This window comes from Mesoplodon bidens (assembly GCF_964165515.1).
Source record: "Mesoplodon bidens genome assembly, chromosome: 18".
NCBI lineage: Eukaryota > Metazoa > Chordata > Mammalia > Artiodactyla > Ziphiidae > Mesoplodon > Mesoplodon bidens.
This window is the reverse complement of record NC_138175.1, coordinates 3,575,135-3,602,057: the sequence shown is the minus strand read 5'-3', so window position 1 is coordinate 3,602,057 and position 26,923 is coordinate 3,575,135. Positions and strand designations below refer to the sequence as shown.

Below are 26,923 nucleotides of genomic sequence, written 5' to 3'. Positions count from 1 at the left end.
ACACGGTTGTTGTTGTTTTACTGAATTGGTCAATCAGTTTAATTAAAGCCGGCAGGCTAATAGCCTCTCGGGGCCGGGACTACCGCCAGCCTGCCTGGGTCCTGCAAGCCTGTATCTTAGCAAAACAGAGCTCCACCTGGGGGGTGGGAGGGCGAGCCTTGGTTTAAGAATGTTATCATTTCATTTAAAAAAAAAAGGCAAAACTATTTGGTCAACAGTGAAATCAATTTATAAATGACCCTTCCCATGTATCCTATAAACTTTCCCTTTTCCAGATTCTGAGGGTCTGGGCTTGGGGAACATTTTATTTAAAAATATGACACATTGAGTAAAAAGAGGAGGACGTTTTGTCATCAGCATCGTGGGGAAGCGTATGGCGAAGTGTGCATTTTGCATGAAATACGTGACTCTCCTCCGTAAAACTCTGTTCCAGGAGTTTCATATCTGAGTCTCAGATGGAAGCATTGCTGTGCCTGGTGTGACAATACCCTGCATTGACAGAAATGCGACGCCAGGAAGTTTTAAGTGCATCGCTAACCTCAAACATCTTGTGAAGGCTCGGGACAGGCTGGAGGTCCAGAAGGGAGAAGACTGAACAAGCAGAATTATTAAGCACCTTCTCTGTGCGGCCTCTTGGGTGCTATGGCACCTCACCCTAGTTCATCCCTCCCCATCTGCCCCACCGAGAACCCGAGGAGCCCAGGCAGATCAACACTATGTAACAGAGAGATTCAGGGGTCCAGATGGCAGGTACCCTTCAGGGCCGACTGCTTAACAGAAAACCTCTGGTCACCGGAAACCTGGTGTGCGTCCCGGTTGCACCGCCATTGACCTTGGACAAGATACATCAGCCGCCGGGCGGGACTAGAGTGTACTTGGCGACTGTTTCTTCAGCAACCCCTTCAATTTTGTGCCTGAGGCGAGGGTGTCACTTCCCTCACCCTCAGGCCTGCCCGCCTCCCCGAATACGTGAATAATTGTATTCACCCCTCTGAACCGAAGTGTCCTCAGAAACCCGAGTGGGAGGGGCCTTGCCAGCATGCACGTGGCGATTCTGAGGGGTCTGCAGCCGTAGCGCGAGTGCCCATCAAACATGGTACGGGGCTCACACATGTGCCAAGGACCAGGGCCAAAGTCCTAAGAGATCCCTGCCCTCGGAGCTTGCGGTGTAACTGGAGAGACAGGAATATGGAGGGAAAGGAGAAACCACAGGACTGGAAGGCATCTCAAGGCTGTATGTGTGAGCTACGGGGACAGGAGCGCACGCAGGATTCACCCAGGTGGCCCGGGAAGCCTCCCTGGAGAAGCAGAGACTGCTTGGGCCTCAGAACATTCGAAGAGGTGGAGAGAGAAAGCACATATCTGAGATAACTCTGACAAGATGATTGGCTTCAAAAAAAAAATCTCCATGTGCAACCATTTACATCATGAAGGCAAAATGTAGACTTGAGTTACCAGATTCTCCAGAGGATTTTGGAAAACTGACATATCCCGCCCTTTGAGGGGAATTTCTCTTTCCTCTCTGGCCGACACACGCACAAATACACACAAACACACACAGGCACACGCCAACCGGCATCTCCCAGCCAGCATCCCAGAAGCAATGCCAGCCTTACCGTCCCCGCCCTCACCCCGGCACTGCTATCTCCCCAGAACAGCCACCGTGCCCGCCTCCCCGCAGCAGAAACTGCTCCCTCCCGAGCAGTGGCCGCCCCACTCCCCACCCCGCCCAACCGCGCTGGGCCCGAGTGGCCGGCCCGCACACGCCTCCTCCTTAGGTGGACTTGCTAGTGGGTCACCTGTCCTTGGGTAGCTCCTTCTAACAGTGGGTCATCTCTGCTTGCATCCACTCCTCACCCACATCTGCAAACATGCACCAAGGGGGTGGTGTGTCTGCATGCCTCTGGGGTCTCATCGGTGGTGTCAGTGAGTCCTGAATTCCTCTATAGAATTCTTTAAATCCTTCCTCAATCCCTCCCGCCTGAGAGCAAGGCCCCTAAATCCAATCAATTAACAGCCCAGAAAGTCAATCCTTTTGAATGAAAACTAGATGCTAACACCTAATCACCCAGGCCGAGGGGGCTGGTTAAAGCAACTTGTAGGTCTGCAGGAAGGAGCCCTGGGCAGACGAAAATGATCAAGAACTGTGTGTGTTGACATGAAAATATGTCCGTGACATATATTGTTAGGTTGAAAAAAAATCAGGTTGCCAACTAGCCATCCAATGTGATTCCACTAGCTTTTAAAAGGGTGTGTTATGGGAGTGTTTATACAGAGAGATGTCTGGGAGGGGTGGGGGGTAGGGGGCACCAAACGTTGCCTTTAGTGACTCAGGGTGAGAAATTAGGAGGGGGCATTCTTTTAAATGTCTCTTATATTTTTTGTAATAATTAAATTTTCTACATGAGTATGAGTTTTTTCCATAATAATAATAATAATTTAAAAACAGCTAAGCCATTTTCAGTTAGCGCTTTTGGTGAGTAAGAAATACCTGATTTTCTAGGCAAATCCATAGAGACAGAAGGCAGATTATGGGTGCCCCGGGCTGGGGGCAGGGGGAACGGGGAGAAACTGCTGAATGGGTCTGGGGTGTGCTTTTGGAGTGATGAAAATAGTCTGCAACTAGATAGAGGTGGTGATCGTACGGCATCGTGAATGTACTAAATGCTACTGAATCGCTTGCTTTAAAGTGGTGAATTGTCTGTTAGGTGGATTTTACCTCGGTTGAAAAAAAAAGTGCCCGATGCTCTTTTGTAAAACAAGCCACCTAATGAAGTTATCTGTTTATCTCCAGGTTGTGTATTTAATAATTTCCTTGACTTGGAAACAGTGATGTAGGTCAGAAGACTGGTTTGTCCTGAGGCAGGGGCTCTGCTTTTGTGTAAACCACAGGACGGGGTCGCGAGTGAGCGGGATTCAGCTAAATCATCACCAACATTCCTTTTGGTTCAAAAAATAGAGCGTTCTTCAGAACGAAACTTCTCTAGGCATGACACTGGATCGTTTTCTTACAGACTGTTCAAGTCTTAATACAAAGTGCTAGCCTGACATCCATTGAAACCAGGCCTTCTAGAACTTTCTTCTCTCTCTCTCTCTCGTTTCCATCCCTCTTCATTGCATATCATATTGAGATGATTCGTAGGAGATACACAGTAAAGAGGAGAGAACCATCAACTGAAAGTGTGAAATTGGGAGAAATGTAAACTAAAGCTGAATATCAAGATTCTGAGAGTGGAGTCATTACAACCCAGCCATTGAAGGGATGGAACCCCGCACAGCGGCGGTAGCGCATCATAAATTCAATTCGCCATGTGTTTAGGTGGGATGCTTACCTCCAGAGGACCTCTCCTCATCCCACCCTCGGGAGGCTAGCCAGGGGCTGAAACCTCTGCCTGCGATGGATGGACAGACACCAGGTGCAGACCCTGCCCACGCTCGCCCAAACCTCCAACACGACCCACTTTGCCTTCACCCGAGCTCACATCACCGACACGCACCACCACACGTCTGCACCAGACGTCTTTTGATGTCAGTGGTGAGGAACACAAACCAAGCTTCGGCCACACTCCACGGAGGGGCTGATTCATCACCCTGGTCCCTCTGAGCAAATGCGCATGGGGCTGGGGTAGGGAGGGGGGCCCCCCCTCAAGGTTCGCACAGGGAGGTTGGAAGGGGCTGGAGAAAGGATGGAGGTGAAATGGCCCATCAGTGGTTGTCTTGATTTCTTGGGAACCCCATTAACAGCCTACCCGGTGTAGAGCTTCACGTGCGCGCGTCACTTTCTCTTTCTTCCAAGTCCTCTCCTTCCCCTCCTCCCTCCCTCCCCATCTCCCCCTCCCCCTCCCTCCCCATCTCTCTCTCCTTTCCTCTCCCCCTCCCTCCCTCCCTCCCTTGCTCCCTCTCCCCCTGAGGAGGTCCAGCTGGAGAGAGACAGCTCTCTGAGTTCAGTTGGTGCAGACAGGACTAAAGTAAACAGACTGGTCACCGGGCAGGCAGTTAGCAGCCTTTGGACAGATGATCAGCGTCGGGCTGGTGGCGGACCACACACACGAAGCCCCCTCGGACCACACAGGCGTCGCCTGCCCGCCTGTCTCCACGCACGCAGGCAGGCACGCAGGCCTCTGCTCACTGCGTTTCCTCCGTGCCCCCGGAGGCTGGGAGAAGCGCCTAGACACCCGCGTGGGTGCCCTCCTACCGGGCCCTGCGTGCCTGTGCTGGATTCCGCAGGCATCCCTCCAGGCCTCAGTTTCCCTGCCTGTAAGCTGCGGTGATAACAGCTGCTGGTGTGCAGGGTGTGTGGACGCCTGCTTCCCGGGGCTCATGGCTCGCCCCTTGGGACCCTCGTTACCATTGTCCCCCCTGCGGCCAGCGGCCTGCACCCTCCTGGGGAATGCCGGTGGCCGCACCTTTGCTGCCCAGAGACGGCTCCAGGAGGCTGCATCCAGAAAGCCTCACCAACAGGAGGCCCTGGGTCCCGCCAGCCACCCTCCACTCCCGCGGGCACAAGGTGTGCGGGAGCCGAGGGGCTCATGTCCCAGGGGGCTCCCGAGTCCCTGGATGCCTTGGAAGGGGCCCATCTCCTGACTCACCGGGCTTGTCAAACAGAGACGTTGCCCCCGGGGGCGATGGAGGGGGTGCAGGTTAGTGTCCATCCTGGTGACACCCCAGACACCGCTCTGGGGTGGGGGGTGGGGCCTCGGGCCTCCCCGGCCCCATCTGCAGGCTTTGCTCCGCTCCCAGCGCGGCCGGCGCTGACCAGAGCCATCTGTCTTCATTACGCAGGTTTATTTGGGGAGGTGAGCAGTGGGGGGCTGTCATGGCTGAGAGGAGGCTTGATCTATTGGCAGACGTGCTTTGAAGCCCCCGTCATGGTTGCGGTTCTGCAGATCAGAGTGAGGCGGATGGCAGTCCCCCCCATATAAGGGGAGGGTTTTCCATTCCTGGGGCTCGGGGAGCCCTCCCTGGGAGGATCAGGTGCGAGCCGAGCCTTTGAACTTTGCACTGCTGCCCACTTCATCTCCTTGCACCATCCAGTCCATTTTTATCGAGCACCTACTACGCGGGGTCACCAGCCCAGGCTCCGAGGAGGTGATGAGGGACACCAAGGACAGACAGAGTCCTCGTAATCTGCGGGGAGAAGCAGACAAGAAGCAGATGTGCATGAGGTTCTCGGAGAATGAGGAGACCTAAGACAACTAGACAGGTCGATGCGGTGGAGAGCCGGAGGTCAGAGCAGCCCTGGCCGGGGCTCCAAACTTCGATGCCATAAACCCTTTGGGAACCCCATCAAGTGAGAATCCATCCGTGACTCTGAGTCAGCCTCTCAGGCCCAGGCCCCTGGCCCCTGAAGCACCTGACTGGTGTACCAGCCCTCAGTTTCCCCACCTGGAAAATGGGCCTACAGTTGTTTTCAGGATGGAATGAGGTCACACAGGCAAAGCCCCAGAGAGACCCGTTACAGCGGGAGAAGCTCCTCATTTAATCCGTGGGTGGAGATAAACGGGTGCTGGAGAGACTCCGCCGTCTTGGGCAGAGAGGAAAGACAGGGTCTCATCCCTCAGGGTTCTTTCTACCACTTTGCCCTGTTCCTTGGGATGGTATTTAGTTACTAGTGAATAATTATAAGGGTAAGAAAGGCTTTCCATGGAGGAGGGGCCCTGAAATCATTTTCTTGCTAAAACAGGCCTTGCTGTGCCTTGCAAATATAAAGAGGGGAACAAAGCAATACTGACACGATATAGAGGAATGACCCAGCTGGAGAAGGAAGGAACTCATCGGAATTCCGTCATGAAAAGTGAGGTGACTGTTGTTTTCTTTCTGGGGCCTCCACTCACTAGAACTTCCAGGTTGAATCCTGGCTGGATCCCACCCTACGTGTGGGTGTGATCTGGGCAAGTTACTAATCTCCTGGAACCTCAGTTTGCTCATCCGTGAAATGGGCCTATAACCCTGTCACCAGGAGGGTTGTGAGCAGGTGCTCAGTACATAGTAGGTGAGCAGTAAATCTGCCTCTATCTCATTTTCCTTCTCCCTCCCTTTCTTCTATGTCTCACTCCCCACGCCTTTTCCTTTTTTTTTTCTTTTAAACACCACTAACATAGATTGCAGAGTCTCTTAAAAACTGGAGAAACAACCAACAAGGACACCGAAAGCAACCACTTCAAACTGAGCCTCTGAGCTTGGCCCTTGTGCCCGGGGAAGCAGGGTGAGGACCTGGGTTAGGAGCGGAAGCTGGAAACAGAGCCCTGGACCCTGCCTTATTCTACATTTCATGTACCTGTAGGCAGCTGCCCCAAGCAGGATGGGTCGGGGAAGAGGGAACGCCAGCCTCCCTGCATCTTCGGGATCTGGCGGGGGGGGAGCGTGACACCCCTGCTTCCTGAGCACCTCCCCCGGCCACGCAGGAGTCCCCACCACAAACACCCCTGTCATTGCCACAGACAGCGGCCACGCAGCCCCGTCCCCAGGGGGCCGCCCAAACCAGGGAGGTTCGCGGTCCCACCAGACAGACAGACGGAGCCAGCAAATCCCCGCGTTGCCCCCCGGCTGCCGCGCGCGGGAAACACATCTGCCTGTCAGGGCCCAGTGCAAGCACAACACAGACCCTCCACGGCCGGGAGGCGTTTTGACTCCTGCTGTGAAACACGAAGGTCACGCCCCGGGGCTCCCCCTGTGCCCTCTCCTCACCAGGGGGAATCTGACAACAGCCTTGTTATTTACGCAGCTTAATGCGATCCAGAGGCGGCTGCCCGGCGCAGGGACGGGGAAAGCGGTCCGGCCCCAAAGAAACCAGTTTCACTTGCTGCATTTTGAGCCTGACATCCGGGAAGAGAGCGAGGACGACGACGAGGAGGAGGAATTCTGCGGCAGGAGCCTCCCGGCGGCCCTCGGGATGGACGGTGAGGCCCCACATGCCAGCAGTATTCACCCTGCCTCTCGGGCCCGGGCACAGTCTCAGTGCAGCCCCCAGGGTGTGCAGCAAACACGCCCTGATTAATCCTCTCCCCGGCGAGGCTCCCAAGCCGGCGCCTCTCTGTGTTTGCGAACTTCCAGCACGCCACAGGCTTGCAGCGTAAGCTCTCTGAAGCTGGTGGCTCTTCCCGGGAGAAAAGCTAAGTTGGGTTGGGGTTTTTTTTAAGGCAGGTTTTTTTTTTTTCCTCCCCCAAAAGTTTATCCTCTCCAAGGACTCAAGGACTCATGCAATCCACATTAAACCATGATTGGACGCAGTGATGCTATTCTGTTTTTATATGTTTTCTACGTTTTCTATGTTCTATGTTTTGTTTCTATGGGAAGACACAGCCACTGTGTCACACCAGGTCTGTGTCATGCGCCCTCCACTCACTGGGTCTGTGATCTCCGGTGGGTGGGGCGCTTGGTGTCCCCTTCACTAGTAAAATGGGGATGGAGCTGGGACTTAGCCCCCCAGAGTGTGGGCTAATTAGAGATGAGAATGCAGATGACGCAGCAGAGCCTGACACCAAGCCGGCTTCAGTACCAGTGACTCCCGTTTCGTCTTCACCCTTGCCCACAGTTGGAGGCTGTACAGTAAAGGGATTACAGAGATGATGGAGCCCACAGGCCTGGATTCAAATCCCAGCTCCGCCCCTTGCCCACTGTGTGACCTGGGGCAAGTTACTTAACCTCTCTGTGTGCCTCGTTGGTTTCCTCATCTGTAAAATGCGGGTAATAATTGTGAAGATCACGTGAGTTAACAAATGCCAAGCACTGAGAGCTGTCCCTGACTCATAGTCAGTTGGCTTTTATTATTGTCATTATGGGGAGAATGGCTATTCTCAAACTCTCAATTTAAAGTCTTCACAAAGTATTGCACAAGCAACAGCATGGCAAAAAAAAAAAATAACGATAATACAAAAAGGAAAGCCCTACAAAACTTGCTTTCTGATAAATCCTATTTTAAGGTATTTTTGTAGTATGTAGATATTTTTGTGTCTTTTGTCACAAAACAGCTCCGAGAACCGCTCATCTTGGAAACACACAAGCTGGGAAGTTAGGCTGCAGAAACCTGACACTGTGGAGTCAATTCCAAGCCCTGGGTTTTAGCTCGTGTTTTCACAAGCATCCATCCTGCCCTGCGTCCTGGAATGAGGACCATACTGTACCAGCCACCCCTGCAGTATCGATCAGCCATGTAACCCTTGGCTGCCGTGGCTTTGCGGGGCCATGTCTTTTACAAACTTCCCACAAGTGTCCGTTGTTTCCTGCAGAAAATGAACAGTGCGGAGTCAGGGCTTTCTGTCTTTTGTTCACTGCACTGTCGTCTGGGATGGAACAGTCTGGAACATAGGAAGAGCTCAATACATAATTGAGGAATGAATGAATGAATGGAAGATGAAATGAACCTTACAAAGAGGATACTTTCCATGAAGTCTCTTAGAGCATTTTTTGGACAGATAATTTCTGTGAGTTTTTTTTTTTTTTTTAAGCTCAAAGTAACCTACGATTTGGTTTAATTCACTCAAACTAATTCCAGAACAGAAACGTGGTGCCGTGTCTCGGTGCAGCATTTTACATGTTTTAGTGATTTTACATCCATGTGGTCCTTCAATCACCCTTAAAACCCCACGTGGTTATTAGAACAAATGGGATTCTGTTTTCCCAGTGTCCAGCCTGAGCGCAGCTAGGAGAACCCCGGAAGATGTCATCAGTCATCTGGGGTGGCAGTGGGTGACTGCGACCAGCACCCCCAGGCTGAGGGGGGAGCTCAGCAGTTTGCAGTGTCCTCTCTTTTGATGTCCCCATTCCTATCCTTAGTTCCTGAAATGGCCCCAATAAAGTGGCTCTGTCATCCTGTTTCTCCCTTGGCTGGTCTCTGTGTTCTCTGTCCTGTCCCTCTGTTCGAGGGTCCACTGGTGTCCCCCTCGGTCCCTGCCCTCGAGTGATGCCAGGAGCCCGATCCACGACTCACACCCCCACAGCCCCCGTGTCCACGCCTGCTGCCTGTTTCCTGGGAATTTCAGGCTGTGCCGAGCCAGGGGCCCAGGTCTTCTCTGCTCTCGGCCGGGAAGGCAGGTCCTCCGCCGCCAGCTCTCAGCCCTGCCTCTGCTTCCTGTTTACTTCTGAGGGAGGCTGGGGACCTCGGGGTCTGCGGCCAGCCCTGTGGTCTGAAGCGAGCCAGGCCGTGCGAGGGGTTATCAGCCCATCAGCCCAGATAGGCTGGAGGGCTCTGCCATCCGTCAACTGTCTTCCGTCACTGCAAGCTCCCTGTCCTGGAATGTCGTCTTATTAGATGGATCGGGCCAGATGAGACCGTTTAGGGCTCGGCGAGTTAGTTCACTTTTATTTTCAAAATTAGGACATAGATACTCTTTTAAAACTCTAATAAATGTTTCTTATTAAAAATTGCCAAAACATCATCAAAATATAGAGAAAAAAGAGATGATCTCCTAAAATCTCATCACTCAGAAATAATATTTTGGTAAAATTACATTAAATGTTTATCTATGCAAACTATACCCATAGAGATCAATGGGTACTATTTTACAAAAATGGGGTCATCTCCTACCTCCTGCAGTTGACCTGCTTTTCTTTTCAGCTCAACGATAGGGCATGGATATATTTTCACGTCAGTAAATAAAGATCCACATCATCTATACATAGCTGTAGAGTGTCCCACAAACTCCAGGGATGGCACTCAGACTTTTTCCAAGTTTTGCTGCTCTGTATTATAAACAAGGCTACAACGAACATCCATTGCACTAAGTATTTGCCTAAGTATTTCCTTGGGTCAATTCCTAGAGGTGGGGTAACCAATATAAGGCTTTCACGTTTAAAATATAGATGTGTTCATAGCAAGCCATCCACAAACAAGGAATTACCAATTTTCCTTCCACAAGCCACCTACTCCTGGTCCCTGTTCCCATTCCTGTCTCCCACTGGACACCACCCCATCCTTTCCCTCCGCCAATACCGTAGGTACAAAGTAGCATCTCATGGTCTCGTTTGCATGTTTTTCTCTGTCATTTATGCACCTGTGAACTGGGGCATCTATTTAGTCCTAGAACTTCATATTGCAAAGGTCTTTAACGGCCAACGGGTTCCCGCAGACCGCCCACCCCTCATATATCCCTCTACCCAGCCACTGAATACTTGAATCAGCTCAACTCTTTCTCTCAAAAGAGATCATCCTGGCTCTGGTGTTTGAATACTCCCACAGATGGGGAGCTTACCACTGCTCAAGATGGTCTACTGCATTCCCAGCTCTGCTGTTAACCCTTAAAAGACAGTACATGGGGAACAGCCGTGTCACACCAGGAACTGCGCTAAACCCTTCAGCGAACAGCGTCTCAAGCCTCCAACAATGCTGGAAGCACGGATCACAGCCTCCCTCTTTGTTCCGGTCAAGGTCACTGAGACACAAAGATGAAGGGACTTGCTGAGGGTCACACAGCTATGAAGAAGCAGAGTGAGTAGCTGAGTTGTGTTGTTTCTCAAACACGTGGAAACCGCACCACTTAAAAGGCTCACAAAGGAAACTTCAACCTGGTTAGAAATCTAACTTAGAAAGTGCTGTCTCAAACTATAGATTTTTTAAAAGACTTCTTCTCCTACAGACACTGTCTTCAAGTGCCCAGGGAAACTAGAGCCACCGTCAGACACCCATTTTGTTTGGGTGTCTTTCCACACAAAGCCCTGCTGGCTGCTGGGGCCATGGAGATGCAGGAGGCCGGCCCAGCCTCAAAGATGACCCCTGACTCAGGCCCATCAGCTTCTGGCTTACACATGAGGGGAAAAAACGTCTAAAGGATAACTTAATTGATGTAGACCCCAAATTAATCCAAAGCACTCACTCCTATTTCTGTTTCCACTGGGAGCTGTTTTTAGAGATTAGATTTTCTACCTGCAGAAATTCCCTTAAGCAAAACACAGGCACGCTACACAAGGACCTCATTTGTCCACTCTCTGACCTAGACTTTCTGACTACCTGACACCTCTTTCCCAGCTACCTAGGCCTCACGTTATTCTTCAAAACGTCATTCTTGGTGGGTCAGGCCTGGCATCAGTCAGTCACACTTTAGTATGAATTAGTCCAACAAATTAAGTAGTTGTACTTTACCAGGAGTAATTATGCATTTTTTTGAAGGGGGCCTGTTCATCATGAGATGGTTGTCTGTGAATTGGACAGCGGGGAAGACACATTTAGTTGGAGAGGATGCTTCTCAGTTTCACCGAAATTAATCCTTAAATTTCATCTCTCTGGTCCTTTCTGCTTTGCTTGAGCACCTGTCTGTCCTCAGGACATACAAGTAACAGGTTCAGCTATGGGCTGCTTCTATACTGAGGAAGGTTGGGCCATCAAAATTTAATCTTTCATTTTGTTTCAAACCAAACCAAACAACACTGAAAAAAAACCCAAAAAACAAACAAACTAAACAAAAGTGCACACTGTGAGCCCTTTTAATGTAAAGATGCCACCCTGGGCCCAAATCTTTTCATGTAAAATCTGCTAGCTGGGAACCTCCGTGGCTTGCAAACTAAATTTAAAAGCTTGCATCCCAAGACCTTTGAGCAAAGGTTACTCGAGGTCTATTCCGGGTTCAGGCGGGAAAAAAAAAGCTTTATTTGGCAAGGAAATGCCTTGTGAGAGGCGCTCGCTGACCAGGGGCACGGAGGAAAGCTGTGACTCAGTGCGTTTTTCTTTTGGCATTTACAGCCCTGAAAAATGATTGCAGCTTCCTCCGGTCACTGGAGCCAGAGCCTGAAGAAGTGACCTTTAAGGAGAGTCTGTTTACTCCACCCTCAGCCGAGGGCCGTTGCGTGAGCTCTGCGAGGTAGCGCCCCGCCTTGGCGCTGACCCCAGGGGCTGCATCCAGACTCACCAGCTTGGGACAAACAGTGGGCAAGGGAGTGGGGCTGGCGAGGGGCTACTCTGGGGGTGGGGCCCTTCCTGCCAGGCTCCGGGGGCTTGCCTCTGGCCTGGAACATCAGACAAAGCGTGACTGTGGTGACCCGCCACCTCGCGCTCCGTACCTTCTGGAAACCCCCTCCCAAGGCCAGCATCAGCCTCTCTTGCTTTTTAGACAAAACGAGAAGCGATTAGCCTGGATGGGGATCCTCCTCTCTCCCTTGTGGGCCACCCCACAAACTGGGCTGGAATCTTGATCCCCTGGACCTTTATACCAAGGTACACAGAGTGGGGAGTGGAAGAAGGTTAGCCTGGACAGCGCTCAGAGCTCACCGAAACTGAACCGTCCACGTGTTTTATAGCAGACGAGGAGACGAGAATCGGATTCCTCCACTTAGTTTCTTAAATGTGAAATAAAGAAGCATATGTAACGGGTTCTGCCAGTTTTCAAACGTATAAATAAAACTTGCAGACTTGGATTTACGTTGTTAAAGGTCATTTTGAAACCTTCCTACTGACATGATCGCTGCTAACTTTTTCTTTGTACCTTGATTCAACAATCTTTTCTTTTAGAGAGACTGTGTTTTGTTATAATCCTTTGGTTTCTTTTATAAATAGAACGCTCTTTCTTGCGAGAAAATTTAGGAGAGTTTAAAAAGGAAGTTAAAGTGATATGACATTCCACCACGCGGACGTGACTGCTGTTAACATGGTGGTAAACTTCTTTTCAATCTGTTTTTTTTCAAGTGAGTGTGTGTGTGTGTATGTGTGTTTGTGTGTGTTATAAAGATGCATGCTTTACAAAGCCAGTGTCAGGAATTTTATACTGTGCTTTTCTCACCTGTCAGTACCTCATAAGCACTTTCCCAAGTCATTAGAGGTCGTTTATAAACATCATTTTAATGGTTGCCTAATATGCCATCCTATGGATGTGCCATAATTTATTTTATTATTCCTCTATGAAAAAAAATGTTTTAAAGTGTGCAAACTTCCTTTACCGGTGGAAAAAAATAGAATAGCTGCTCTGGAATGGTTATTTGTGATTTCCTGAAATTAGTTCAAAAATATTAGACATTTTTTTTAACCCAAGTACCTACTTCCTGGTGGATTCCAAATATTGACCCGATAGCCACCAGAGGAAGGGGAGTGGCCAGACCCTTTCCTTGTGAGATGCGAGGTGGGGTCTGGAGCTAAGTCTGGAATAAGCGTGCTGTGGGGTGGTGGTGAGGGGCGCCCCTGCCAGGGAGGGGGCTAGGGTGGCCTGTCCTCAGTGTGTCTGTGAGTCATGACCTACACTGAGAAAAGAGGAGAGAAAGCACGGAGGCCGTGTCAGAGAGAGCATTGCCAGAGTCCACACCAATTTCAGGGGTTCCCAGCCCCTGAGCCCTTACTGAGCCCCTTAGGGATTCTAGGGTCCCAGCATTTAATTAATTAATAGGATCCTTGGTGACCCAACTTCAAAATTATGCCTGAATCCCTTCAATCCATAATTCTGGGAAGATCATACAACATTTTTTTTGAGTGCTCACTCTTGACATTCAAGGGGGAAAAGGTTTGTTTTTGCTAAAATTGAGAAACCATAAAAATTCTCTCTGAAACTTACGAGATTGAGGGCATCACAAAGGAAAGTGTGACCCCCAAAAAGTGAAACTTTTAGATTTTACAGGTAGTGTAAATCTGCAATATATATTTAGCACACTTAAAAGAGTTACAGGGGCTTCCCTGGTGGTGCAGTGGTTAAGAATCCGCCTGCCAATGCAGGGGACATGGGTTTGAGCCCTGGTCCGGGAAGATCCCACATGCCGCGGAGCAACTAAGCCCATGCGCCACAACTACTGAGCCTGTGCTCTAGAGCCGGTGAGCCACAACTACTGAGCCTACGTGCCACAACTAATGAAGCCTGTGCGCCTAGAGCCCATGCTCTGCAACAACAGAAGCTACCACAATGAGAAGCCCGTACACTGCAATGAAGAGTAGCCCCCGCTCGCAGCAACCAGAGAAGGCCCGCGCACAGCAATGAAGACCCAACACAGCCAAAAATAAATAAGTAAATGAAAAAAAAAAAAAAAAGAGTTACAAAATGAGCACTGTTCTGGTCTGGGGAGAACTAAGATAGTCACACTTGTTTCTCCCACAGGGTGTTATGTACTGCCAGCTACGTGATGGGATTAGCAACGGCAGGGCGCCTATCTCTGAGATTCGCGGTCTTTGGTTAGTAATTTCATTCCCTTACAGTGTAAGGCCCCACTTCAGCATTCAGGCTCCATGTGTGCCCTTGGAAAATCCACCAAACTCCCGAAAGTCTCAGTTTCTTCATCTGTAAAATGGGGCACCTGCCTCACAGAAAGGAAATGGGGCGCAGACACTCGTCGGCACACGCTGGCACATGGGCACGTTCAGTACATTACTTATGATGAAGTGCTTTCTTAGTTCTCGTGGAAAATCCCGAGATGCAGACAGAACTTTAGGATAGAGATCGGTGGCCAGAGGCTTCAATAAGAATGGACGAAATGGATATGGCTTGACTTTCATGACTAAAAGTCTGGGAATCCTTTACGTTACAATTTCATATTCTAAACTGAATCAACTGTTCAGCAAAGGGGGAAGAAAACCCACTACCTACCCACGGACCTGAGAGAGCCATCGCACTGTGGGGATTTAAAAGATCAGGAAGGAAGCTTCCCAAGTAGGGTTCCATTTCATAGTCCCCAGCAAGGCACAAGGGTTCCTATTTCTGAGATTGCATTTGACCAAATACCTGGCATAATGCAGTATACTTGTTGATTAATTAATAATAATAATAAACCTCACACCGACGGGACAATCACTCAGTGTTAGGGAGTTGCTAAGCCCTCATGTAGAACCCATTTAGTCCTCATGACAACCCTAACTTGTAACGCTTGTCACCTCCACTCTGCGGAGGCAGAGACAGAGGCAGGAATGGCTGACAGCCTGTCTCAGACCCAACCCAGCAGCTCAGCCCCGGAGTCCATGCTCGTAGACGCTGCGCTGTCATCCTCATACGTCATGCTCTTCTATGTAGAAATAGTCACACATTTTCTCATCTAAAAAAAAAATCTGTTAACTAATGTTTATAAAATTCAAAAGAGGCAGTTCGTTCCCTGAAACAGAACAAACCTGAAGATACTCAGGCAAAGTGATGATGGTGACCAGTCGGATAAACTGGGATGAATTTGTACGACTCACACTGCCTTTGGGGAAAGATGTCATTTAAATCAGATAATCCACGAGTACAGACAGAAGGTGTGCTGAGGTTTGCTGCTCCTCCGTCTGGAGGGCTGCTCCAGAAGCAGACAGAAGTGTTGCCTCAGTGTCGGGCGGCAGCATCGTGTGGGGCGTAAGCCCTTGGACCCCACTGTCAAACTTGCAGGTCAGACCTGGTCCTGCCCCTCCCGACCTGGGCAGCAAGCTCCCAAGTCCATCCCTTGCCCCCCAGCCCAGGCCTGACTATGGTCCCCATTGGCAGAGACATGATAAGGACTGTGATGGTCCAGGGAGAGGGGCAAGGAGGGAGGGCATCAGCGATGTCCAAGTGGACATGACCTACTAGCTAAGTGACCTGGGCAAGGCAAGCACCCTGGGCGTGGGTGTTCCCATCTGCAGAGTGGACTGCATGATGCCTGCTCTGGCCACCCTGGGCTGCTCTTCAGCAGTGCTGGGCATTCTCCCGTGTGCCCTGTGCTGGGGCCGTGGCATGACATCTGTCCAGATGGGCACCATGTTTAAAAGGGCAGCTGTGTGGCCAGGGCCTCACCCTCCTCCTTGGCAAATGGGTGTACAATGGCACCTACCCACTAGGTTTTGGGTCGACGCCACGAGATGGTGCATTCAGACCCCTCCCCCATGCCTGGCACACAGCAAGCACTAGCAGGGTCAGCCAGCAGTGTAATCGCCGCGTGTCAGAAAGCCTGGCCAGTCTCTCAGGGTGCCAGGCCAACTCAGGACTGTTTTTTTTTTTTGGTAATAAATTTATTTATTTTATTTATTTATTTTTGGCTGCGTTGGGTCTTCGTTGCTGCGCGCGGGCTTTCTCTAGTTGCGGTGAATGGGGGCTACTCTTCGTTGCGATCCATGGGCTTCTCATTGTGGTGGCTTCTCTTGTTGTGGAGCATGGGCTCTAGGCGCACGGGCTTCAGTAGTTGTGGCTCACAGCCCTTAGAGCGCAGGCTCAGTAGTTGTAGTGTACGGGCTTAGCTGCTTCGTGGCACGTGGGATCTTCCCAGGCCAGGGCTCGAACCCGTGTCCCCTGCATTGGCAGGCGGATTCTTAACCACTGAGCCACCAGGGAAGTCCCCAACTCAGGACTGTTATCACTTGGGTGCACGAGGACACGGCAGTGCCGAAAAAACTGAGCTTGGGTATCACCGCTGAAGTAATTGGAGATAAACGTGTGGGACTTGAGGTAATCAAAGAGAGAATGCATTTGCAAACTAGCAGGTTAAAGTTAACATAAACTTCGGAAACCATGAGGAAATAAAGGATATCATTTTAAATTAAATATCTTAAGTAGACATGTTCCTTAAATGTGATAAGACAGCTATGGTACATTTAGTCAATGCCGATGGGTAATTAAAAGCGGATTTCTCCAGGCTTAGCTGCCCGGGAGGAGAGATCCATGTCTTCGTACAGGAGCTGGTAGCCCTTGGAAGTATGGTTTCAATAACCCTCGGGCCCCGCTGGCCCTCCACTCGGCAATAATAATGATCTGTTCTTGTAATGAAATGATACTCCTTTACTGCGAATGCGGTGCGCACGCAGGGCACGATTCCATGGGTGTTGCTAGCCTGGGTGTGACCCAGTGTGGGGACGATTACATGGAATTCCAGAATATCAGAGCCGGAAGGGGCCCGAGTCATACCAAGTCGCACTCCACCATTTCACGGGTTTAACGCAGGGGTTGTGGAGCTGTTCATGCACTTAGGAGCCCCTTGCTGTCGGCTTCTGGGAGGGTCCAGGGAAAACGGAGCATAGGATACCCTCTCTCCCCTTCTCCTCCTCCTCTTCCTCAAGCATGCCAACCCCTTCATGCAGGTCCCACATCTGTCCTCAAGCTCAGTTTTCTGGCTGCACCAGCCTCCCAAGCCTTCTCAGGACATGCGGTCCCTGTTCTAACCCGACGTTCCCGTGGCTGAACCCCCTGGACGCTCCAGGGAAAGGTGGCAGCTTGGCCGGGGCTCAGGGCCGCTGCCCGTGACTTCGTCCTTGGTTTTCCCACAGATGCTGGTCTTACATTCAGCCAGCTGAGACCCACGAGCCCTCTGGCTCCGTTTTTCCTGTCTGCAAACAACGACCACCAAGTGTAAGAGGTGTGTCGTTTGTCTCCTCTCAGAAAAGATCGCCAAAGAGTCCCAACACACAAATAACTCCCCAGAGCCGCCCTCCGTCCCAGAAGCTGTGCCAGGAGACCCCTGACTTGGGATGGCGGGAACCATGCCCCTCATCTAGCTGCGTGGTCCCATTGAAGACCCACGGGACGCTGGGTTCTCTTCTCACATCCAAGGCTCTGGGGTGAGAAGCCGGGGCCCTGGGTCCCCCAAATCTGTGCGGGTGGATTCAGGGGGTGGCACCTCGGTTTTTAAAGCACTGCAGATGGGAAAAGTGAACGCAGCTGGATGAAGCTGCCCCTGGAAACTTCCGCTGAAGGCTGCAAAATAGACAAATTCTGAGTCTCTCAGGGTCACGCCGGTGTTGTCTGTTTGAAATGACGGGCGCTGCAGCCCTGGACGTGCACACGTGGAGACAGGACACAGCAGGAAGAGGAGACGAGAGCCACGCATGGGCGAAGACTATAGCAGGACGCGGCCTCCGCTCCGGGGATGTCTCTCTCTGTCTGTCTCTCTGTCCGTCTGTCCCCCCCACCCCGCCCCGCCCCGTACGATGTGCTAACTCCAGACCCAGGTCCCTGTGCTCCTCATCGTGTTCCCCAGGCCGCCAACATCTTGAGCCCTGGAGCCCCACGGCCGCCGACGTGAATACCTGAGGCTTCTTCTGGAAATGAGGGACATCTGGGTGGTCCTGGCGCTCGCCTCGGTTCAGCCCCATTCAGTCCCCAAATGCACAAATTGCTCACTCATAAGACAGTGACACATTGAGGGAAAAAGGAATACATTTGTGTGTCTTTATGAATATTCGATTTTCTCCTGGCAAAACATCTCTCCTGCTTCAGTGGCATTTTGCACCTGCAGCCGATGCTTTGCTACGAGGGACCTGCTCCGGCTTCTACTGTCTTGAACTCCTGTCTTCCACGGACATGAAAATTCAAAGGAAAAAACTAGCATTTCTGGAGATGCTCCTTCTCTCCACAGAGCATTGGGGGTCTGCCAGGCGCGCCTCGTGGGGTGGGACCCCTGAGGGCCGGCATTGGAATCTGTGGCTCCGCGGCAGAGGCCGGCCCCGCCCTTGTTAACAGGCTCCCCGCAGCTCCGACCCTGCACTTTCACAGACCCGAGGAGGTTTGATCAAAGGGCCGACTTTCCCCAGAGCTGGGCTGAGGCAGCCTCTCTTAGGGAAAACCACTCACTGCAAACTAGCTGAGTGGCTTATGTTCTCGGCTCCTCCAGACTCCTGAAGGGAAGTATCCTAACTGTGTAATTAAAGCCCTAGGAAGCCGGTGACACGGCTGCGTCTCTGCCCCAGTGAGGATGATTAAGCATTTGCTAATGCTGACGGCTCACAGAAACTTCATGTCCTGCAGGCAAGGCCCAACGTCCCTCTGCAAAGCCACGGTTCTGATCCAGACCCGCGTTCTCCCCCCATCTCACTCCGCCGGGTCACCAAACCTTTTCTTCGTCTTCGATCCCCAGCCTGAGCTCAGTCCCTGGCACAGGGATGAGGATCCACGAACGCTCAGGGCCCAGACGGGATGAGTTGATTCCCTCGACAACCGACACACGTTTGTTAAGCAGCTGCTCCGAGCAGAGGGGGCTCAGGCAAGTGCTGGTCTGCCAGCCCAGGGATGGAGCAGTGAAGAAAGGACTGAATGAATGAGTGAATGAAGTAATGAATGAGCAACTCGACTGCACGTGCTACGTGATGCGTGCTGTGGGGCTGGGTTGGTTGGTAAATAACATCCGGGCCTGTGTGTCCCGGCTTGGCAGTCATCAGGACCCGTCTGGGAACGAATGAATTGCAGGGGGTGGAGGCGGCAGAGAGGAGGTGCTGGGCAGCACATCTGTCCTTGCCTCGCTGCTCTGCAGGGGGTCGCAGGCCTGCGCTGCTCCCCAGAGAGGCCCATCCACCAGCGATGATACCCTTAGGTGGGCAGTGACCAGCGGCAGCGTCTGTGTTGGGCAGGTCTCGGTCCTTGACCTCACCTCTCACGGCCACCAGCACGGAGGGGAGTGGCAGCCGGCCAGCACGCAGCCTGAGGCAGCCCGGGCCCTGCTTCCTTAGCTCTCGCTCCACGACTCCCGAAGGCCTCATTGTGCAGGGCGTGGCCCACCCTTCGCTGCAGGCTGGCTGTTCCCGACGGGCAACAGGGGTACGACACAACATGCAAGACGCCCGGCGCCAGGGCTCACTCCCGAGCTGCTCTGCAGAGGCAGAGACCATCCTCTCTCCCCAGCAGAGCACGTGGGTATCGACTGTTTGTCTGGTTTCTAAGCTGAGAATGTAAACGCCGTGAACGCAGCGCCCTTCCCTGTTGTAACCCCCGTGCCCGGAAAAGGCTGTGTCTCCCAGTAGGTGCTCTATAAACACTTGCTGACGGCATGCACAAGGGCGTGTGAGAGCAGGCGAATGCCCTTCTGGGTGGTCCTCAGGCCTGACTGCCCACTATACCTCTCTAGGGAGTTATTTCAAAAATACTTTCCGTTTAAGAATTTCCCACGTGTTACAGTGTGCGGCCCAGAGGGAGAGCCTATGATGTGGGGAAATCAGGCTTTAAAAAGTGTGTCACCCAGGGCTTCCCTGGTGGCGCAGTGGTGGAGAGTCTGCCGGCCGATGCAGGGGACACGGGTTCGTGCCCCGGTCCGGGAGGATCCCACATGCCGCGGAGCAGCTGGGCCCGTGAGCCGTGGCCACTGAGCCTGTGCGTCTGGAGCCTGTGCTCCACAAGGGGAGAGGCCACAACAGTGAGAGGCCCGCGTGCCGCAAAAAAAAAAAAAAAAAAAAAAAGTGTGTCACCAAGACACACAGTCCTGCACTGTTGGGGTGGGCGAGCGGGCGGAACCTTCCAGAAGGGAGGGCGGTTCAGCAGTATATTCATTCACGCACGTGTACTTCCAGGCACGGGCCCTCGGGGCCTAACTAAGGTGTGAGCACAGCTTAGGTTGCGGAGATGTCCACTGAAGCCTCCTGTCCTGGCCCAAAAGCTGCATCTGACCTAAAAGTCCATCCGTACAGAAAGTGCTATCCAACACGCCACTTTCAGTCTCTGGAACATTCTGCGCTATTCGATGTAATTTGAAGAAGAGACTTTGCTGACATAGGAAGTCCGCAATACACTGTAAGGTTTTTAAGAAACAGGTTGAAGGAGACACCATAAATCGTGGAATCCCGTTTTAGAAGCACGACCGCATAGGGAACGCCCCCTGCAAGGAGAGAACTGCATGGATCCGGGAGCGCTGGAGACACGGTCCACGTGGTAAGGCTACGTTACAGTTGTCTGATCACACCTACGATGGGAACCGGTTTAGAATCACAGCACTGGGTTCCTCAATGAGCATTCTGTCCGGAATGAGGAAGCCGAGGCAGAGAGAGATGCAGGAACCTGGACCCAGGCGGTTACCCCAGGGTCCGTGCGTGCATCCCGGCCCCAGGCTGGCTGTGAGGCAGTGCCAGCGCTGGTTGTGCCTGGGGCACTGCAGATGTTTTCCCCCCTTTTCTTTCTGCATATGTGGATTCCCATTTGTTCTACAATGAACATACACCAACCGAATAATAAGTACTCAATAAAACTATCTGAACACTGAGGGCAAGTGACGGCCTCAGCAGCCTTGCCTACACCGCCATCTGCTCGGGTGAAGATTTCCCTGGGAGCTGGCCCCCTCCGTCCTGGCTCTGTCCTTGTGGACCGGCCGAGGAACCCTTGGGCCCAGGAAGGGGGTGCCGCCCCTGAACCCTGCCTTATCTAGGGCTGTTGAAACTGCACCTGGGTTCTGTGTACAGCTCTTGGCTGCACGACCCGGGGATGTCAACAAATTGAAGGTTGTTTGGAGAAGTGCAACAGGATGATTAAGGAAAGAGCTGGACGGATTTGTCAGGAGGGCTTTACGAGAGCTAAACACGGATGGGCTGGAGTAATGACAACTGTCCCCAAGCGTGAGCGGGGTTGAAACGCTGGAGCACTGGGGGCGGGGTGTGGGGAGGGGGAGGAGATCCATCTGAGGGAGGTGAGGGGGACAGAACCGGAAGCCTTGCTGGCTGTGTGGCCGGGGAAGCGCGCTCAGAGTGGGCTGGCGCTGGGGCTGCGGAAAGGGCCCCTCCCACCACTGGACATCACTGGGGGCCCTTCGGGCATCACAGTCGACGTCAGACATCACTGGGCACCATTGCACACCGCATTACTCAGAAGTACTAGACATGCAGGCATCACTGAGAATCAGTGGGCATTACTGGACACTACTGGGGATCACTGCATATCACTGGGCATCACTGGGCATCATTGGCCTTGGTGTCATTGACGGGGTACAGCATCCCTCTGGGTGATCTGTCAAGGAGGAAGGAAAGGAATTCTGTGGTCCAGCTCTGCTTGATCGATAGGGCTGCGTTGCTGGCGCTCACGTGAAATAGACAGGAGCAGGTTCTGGAAAGGGGTGGGTGCAGAGAAAAGGGCCGGGAGCGGTGGCTCTGGGCAGGCACTGCCCCCGGGTCTCCTCCACAGAGGCATTAGGGGCCACAGTGAAATTAGGAGCATTTCGCTGCAGTTTCACCTGTTGGTCTCCAGGCTCCCTCCCAGCTCTACCAGGCTCTCCCTGAAGTCCCCCAAACATCCTGGGTATAGAGCAACATGCTTCCCTGCACTCCTTCCTGTAAAGCTTGATGCCCCGAGCCCTTGGGTGTAGACATTCTGGAAGATCCCTGTCTCGGAAGGGCCCTGGGCTGTCCTTTTCATCACCTAACGTGGGGCGTGGCAGGCGGGAGGTGCCGACAGTTGCTTGAATAAATGAGGATCACGATCAGCCCCTCTCTGCCCAGGCTGTCCTGACATCAGGATCTTTGCCCTGTTTTTGGAGTCACTTCTATGATATAGCTCCTTCCTTCCTGTTACTGCATTTATTCAACCTGCTTTTGTCCTATAGAAACTCTCCCTTCCTTCCTTTCTGCTTTCTTGTTATAACTCTTAAAGGCAGAATAATTTTGAGTTAGTAAATGCCATTCTGTTTGTTTTCTGGTGACGTAATTCTCTAACTTGAAAGAAGAAATGCAGGGGAAGCAACGTCTATCCTTCTGGGATGATTTGGAATTGACGGATCAGTTCTTCCCATAGCTTTGATGGATCTTTCTTTACTTTTCAACATATTTAAGGTTTTTTTTCCTTTAATCTCACCTGGTTCCCCAAATAATTTAACACATCCTTTAAAACAAAGCAGGGGACTTCCCTGGCAGTCCAGTGGTTAAGACTCTGTGCTTCCACTGCAGGGGGTGTGGGTTTGATCCCTGGTCGGAGAACTAAGATCTCACATGCCGTGCCAATAAATAAATAAACAGCAGAATAGAAACCAGGATCACTGAACAACCCTAACAGAACAAAATCCAGTGAAAAAGAACAGAGGAACAGGTGACCTTGGGCCCTCTAGGTACTGTCACCAACCTTTAAACAAAATCCATTGTGCACAGGCTGGGCCCTGGATGGAGGGAGAAACGACTCGTCTCCTCTGGATTATAAACAAGAAGTTTATAACCTAGAGCAGGGAATAGAGCAAAATGGCAGGTGCTGCGTAGTGTTACCTGCTGAATGCTAGGAGAGAACAGAGGAGGGAATGGATGGCTTTGGCCAGAAATGGAATTTAGCTTGGGTTCCCTGGCAGCCAAAGGAAAAGGTGAAATGGGTGGAGTGACGCGACTCTTGTCGCTCGAAAAAAAAGACTGATTTTAAAAATGGCACTGACTGATGGAGTCGCTGAACTAATCCAGTCGTCTGCTTGGAAAAGAATACATTTTTCACAATGACTTTGCCCATGGTAAATCAGTAAGTGAAAGAGCAAGCTGGAGACCACTATGTATAGAGCATCCCCCTTTTTGTAAAGAAAGTACAAAATAAAAAGCCTTGAACCAATACTGGAAACTTCTGGATGCTATTCCCCAGTCTGACAACAGTGGTTCTCCCTGCAAGATGTGGAGCCATGAGAGGGAAATGGGTACTCTTTGTTCGCGTTCATTTCTGCTGGTTGGGTTTGTCAAAACAAGCATCTATCCTTTCTTCCTAATTAAAAAGGGGGGTGTACTTGAATATAGATATAAGAGGAAGAAAGCTTCCCCTATGAGATTTCTTAAGGTGGAGGCTGGGTTAGGCATCGGTGAGCCATCCCGAGAAAAGCTTCAGGCTCCCCCCACGGCCAAGGGCGCATTACTCCCGACAAAGGCAGTCCAATCCGCCTGCCTCTGCTGTAATCAGGGAAGCTCAGGAAGGCCAGCCCTGACCGGCACAAGCGGGCTCCAGCGAGCCACTTCCACACCGCTGTTCGTTTTGTTTTTGAAATTAAAAAACAAAAACCAACAGACAAGTGGAAGAGACAGCAAGTGGCCGCTGCCCGTCTCCTCGGGACCCTTGAGGGATCTGGTCCCCTTCTCTGTCCCCGAGGCCTGAGGAGCAAATCAAGGCCTGCAGCGGTCATGCAGGACAGAGGGCTTTAAGTTAACAGCAATTAAGGAGGGTTTCCTGCGATAAACGCCTCAATCTTCACTGAAATCTTACGCTATCAGCTTTATGACCGGCTCAGGCCGGAGCTTCGCAGACCAAATCATGTCAGAGGTCACTCTGTCACTTTTTACAGATCTGGCCAGAGAGGAGGGTCCTTCACTATCAGATATAACCGGTGGTCCCAGCAGGACAGAGCCTGTGGGACGATCTGCTGACCTCACGCTCAGAAACGGCCAGTCCTGGCTAGCTGCCCGGTCCTGGTGGGGCCATCGGCAAACTACTTCCTGGGCCTCCATCTCCTCATCAATAAACAGGACAATAATTGCTGCCGGGGGCGGGGTGGGGGATGGCCATGATGTGAGACAGCCCGTTAAATGATTAGGAAAAAACATAACGTACCCAGTAATAAAAAAAAAAATAGTTAAAAGAGCCTGGACAGTGGCGTCGGGCACATGTGGATTTAAACCTGACTCCCGTCACTCTCTTGACAACCTTCATGTATTCATTCAACTACCTGCTGAGCCTCAGTTCCCTCACCTGTAAAATGGGCACAAACAGTAACACTGACCTCGAAGCACACGGAAGGCAATCTGGCAATGATCTCTGAGAGCCCTGTTTAAAACTGCAATTACCCAACAGCAAGGACCTACTGTATAACACAAGGAACAATATTTGATACCTTGTAATAACCTACAAGGGACAAGAATCTGAAAAAGAATATATATATGTATAAAACTGTGGACATCCCTGGTGGCGCAGTGGTTAAGAATCCGCCTGCCAATGCAGGGGACATGGGTTTGAGCCCGGGTCCGGGAAGATCCCACATGCCGTGGAGCAACTAAGCCCGTGCGCCACAACTACTGAGGCTGCGCTCTAGAGCCCACGAGCCACAACTACTGAAGCCCACGCGCCTAGAGCCCATGCTCCGCAACAAGAGAAGCCACCGCAATGAGAAGCCTGCGCACTGCAACGAAGAGTAGCCCCCGCTCGCCACAACTAGAGAAAGCCCGTGCACAGCAACGAAGACCCAACACAGACAAAAATAAATTAATTTATAAAAACAAAAAAAACTGAATCACTGTGCTGTACACCTGAAACTAACGCAGCATTGTAAGTCAACTGTAGTTCGATAAAAAATAAATTAAAAAACCACTGCAGTTACTTCCTCTACTTCTCTTTTCTCCAAAACACCTATTGCCATCCCGCTGATTTATTTTATTGTCTGCTCCCTCCCCCACCCCCCATGAGAGCTCCATGAGGGCGGGGATTTCTGACTGTTTCATTCTCTGCTCTCTCCCCAGCGCCTAGTACAGCATGTGGCACACAGTAGGTGCTCAGCAGGTTTGCCAAACATGCAAAATATGAGCCAGTTAATGTCACCGCCTCTGATCGGGCATATACTAGATAATCATGAAACTGATCTGTAGCAAGTTAAATTTAGATATTTAATGTACCTTATTTTTAAAAGTTCTTTATTTTAAAGGCTTCTTTCAAAGTTTTAAACTTTGGGTATGAAATTCTGATCTAGGTGTAGGGAAAGAGGGGAGGGGTGAGGAAAGACATAGGAATTTGGTTGCTCTAGTATTTTTTTTTAAACTGTGACACTCCCGTGTTTGGGGCAAGTTTAAATCCTCCTCCTATCCTGACACCCTCCCTGCCCCAGGCTTTGGCGGCCTCTGGTTTACTCCTGCCTGCGAGTACCTTCCCTGTCATCCTAGCCCTTGGGCAAAGTTTTTCTCTGTGTTTTTGGAGAACTGGGCTTGGAATGTACACTTGGTGATGGGGGGGAGGAGCCTCCGAGGTCTCGGGAAACGCCGCCCTCAGAGAGTCTGCCCTGTCAGGGCGGAGATCTGAGCGGAGCATCTGCCCTATGAAGCAGCCGGCCTGGACCTTTCCTCCGGCGAAGACCAGAGTTCGGGTCTTTGGGGACTACCTCTGTCTGCATCAGGGTGGGTGGAAACCAGAGGGAGACACAAGGGAGGGTGGGGACACAGCCTCCAAGAACCAGCCCAGCGTATTTTAGTGGGAAGAGAAGTGCGGCCAAGGTTGGATTCTAGGAAAGATTCTGATGAGTCGGACCCACCTCTGCCCTCCCATTTCCAATGTCCCTTTCACATCGAGTAAAACCTCGAGGGAAGGGCCAGTCTTTTAAATACGGAATGTTTGGGACAACCCCAGACATCAGAATATCTGCTGAATCTGGTCTTGGACAGGCATCTGGTACGACTTTCTTGCTTATCTGAACAATCCCCATTGCAACACCATCTCCTCTGTGGTTTCACTGTTCATTATAAAATCATGTTTTACTTTTAAAATGCAATAATGGTGGAACCAACCTAATTAGGCACCGAAACCAAAATCTCACAGAGAAGAGCGTTTTCCCTTTTACCCAATGTAGAGACTTGAAATCAGATTATTACTGAATCTGTGATAGGTTAAAAGTGAGGTACCAGCTTAAGCGTTTTAATTGGTTTCAGTGACCTTGTGCCAGAAACACAAAGCTCCTTAGGAAGAAAGGATAGCAGAGAAGAAAACAGTTATGATTCATTGGGATGAAAGATCAGGAACTTCAGATGTAGCTTCTTGGCTTAACGCTCAACACACATCTCTTCCCTGTCTCGTCTTCCTCTTCCTTAAAATGGGGACAGAAATATCCAATTATTCCCTCAAAATTCCAAAGGCGTGTATAAGAACATAATGCGCAGGTGGCATGCAAGGAACCGAAATCAGTACGTGAGGCCTGATTAGTATTTGTGTTTTTAAACTCATCCTGAAAAGTCAGATTTCCTAATGTTAGTTTAAGCAACATAAGCAGGACCTGCAAAGTCCAGGGTGGGAGGGTCCTCTTCCATCTTTAGCTTAAAAATGGGCTCGGTCACCCAGCCCCAGCTGACTTCTTTCTGTCAGCAAGGAGCCTCTTTCCACAGGGTCATCATGTTCCTAAGGGCTCTGTTACAATTCCCCCATGGTTTCTGACCAAACACTCATGCTGCACTGGGGGCTACCAGCTGGCCTGGCCCGCCCGCTTTGTCCATCTGAGAGCAGCACATGCCCTGGTCAGCGGGTAGCAGCTCCCATTACTAGATGATCCTTATGAGGCTGGGCTGCATGAAAATGTCATTTTTGTCGGTCAAAAGCACTTGGTTATTGGCAGTATCACGTGGTTCCTACACATGTGTACCAGGTACCGAAAGAAGAGCCTTATGGTTCCTGAACGATAGTTCAGTGCCTGG

At 51.3% G+C, this 26,923-nt stretch overlaps 1 long non-coding RNA gene across 3 annotated transcripts in view; it reads right to left on the bottom strand.

The window, feature by feature from the left end:
• Positions 1–26,923, bottom strand: part of LOC308606025 — a 449,457-nt gene that overhangs the window by 250,949 nt on the left and 171,585 nt on the right. For all 3 annotated transcript variants that reach the window (XR_014013763.1, XR_014013764.1, XR_014013765.1), the window contains exon 2: positions 4,590–5,127. This is a non-coding gene — a long non-coding RNA (uncharacterized lncRNA). The remainder of the gene's footprint in view (positions 1–4,589; positions 5,128–26,923) is intronic.